The sequence below is a fragment of the Cynara cardunculus genome, unplaced genomic scaffold (genome assembly GCF_001531365.2).
Source record: "Cynara cardunculus var. scolymus isolate 2C unplaced genomic scaffold, CcrdV1 Un_Scaffold_9965, whole genome shotgun sequence".
Classification (NCBI taxonomy): Eukaryota; Viridiplantae; Streptophyta; class Magnoliopsida; order Asterales; family Asteraceae; genus Cynara; species Cynara cardunculus.
The window spans coordinates 1-1,361 of NW_020205412.1; positions in this window are offsets into that span (position 1 = coordinate 1).

Consider the following 1,361-nt stretch of genomic DNA (forward strand, 5'->3'; position numbering starts at 1 on the left):
ATGATCGCTGGAACTGAAATTACAGACACAGAAATACATCGAAAGGAAAAAAGGGATTATCATCAAATCACTGAGAGAGAGGATCAACACTTAAAGATTAAGCCGTTGCCTTTTGGATGCTTACTGGAGGACAGCTGGAAATGGCTGGAAGACTTTTTAAAATCTGGGATTTTTGACTTTCTATATAATCTTGTACTTTAGATCCCATTTGCTTAACTTTTGGGTATTAACTTTTGGTTAATATTTGTGTTGTGTAGTGCCACCTTTATGTATAAAAGGGAGGTTTGGCCTTGCATTTCCACACACCTTCTAACAACAAATTAGAGATCAAAATCAGCTCTCAAAGGCAGATTTGTGAGAAACTTTGGAAGAAATCCATGTTCTTGATTTTTAAGCTTTTCATCTTTAATTTTCTTGTCTTTTAATTTTTGTTCTTTACTTTATGTTCCTTTACGTTTATTGTTATTTACTTTTCGTTATTTAATTTATGCAATATACTTTCTCGTAATTTAATTTCTCGTCATTTACTTTTCGTTCTTTATTTTCTCATCATTTATTTTCCGTTCTTTACGTTTATGTCTTTACTTTCTGTCATTTATTTTTCTTGTAATTTTTACTTTCCGTTATGAGTAGCTAAGCTTTTTTAGCTTGGGTGTGAGACGGAAAGGTGAGTTTTTCAAACCAAAATAAAGTAGCTAAGTGTTTTCATAAACGACGTTCCATTGTTTCATTCGAGTTTTTATATAAACCAAGCACACTTCTTGACGAGTTGATCACTTTGAAAGTGTTAAAGTGCCATGGACTTAGAGATAAGCCATTGAATTCACGTCAACTTGAATGACATAAGAGGTAGACTTGAGAAAGTTGCCGACAAGGAGACTTGTCATTTATGTTTTTCAAACTTAATTCCCGACGGGTTGGTCACTCTTCAAAAGTGTCAAAGTGCGATAGATTCAGAGCTGAACTATCTAAGAACACACGCCAACTCGAATAATATGGGAATCGACTCGAGAGAGTGATTTTTAACAAAGAGATTTGTTTATCCATATATTTTGAAGACATTATCTTGTCACTATCCCTGGTCCAGACACCACATAGAGATATGGGTGGACAACTATAATATAGTGCAATGGTGAAGTCCGAGAGGAATACCTTCAAAATAGATGGTGGAAGTAAGTTTTGAAACACTGCTTGTTGTAGCATTCCTACAGCATTGGCTACTGGAATTTGTGTTTGGGTCTCACCTTAAGTCTTACACCCTTGCTATCTTTACATATTCTGTAATCTGTTTTAATTCACCTTAATATCAAACTGAAGTTTTCAAAATCGTCATATGAAATCATCTCTTTCATTGGACTCTC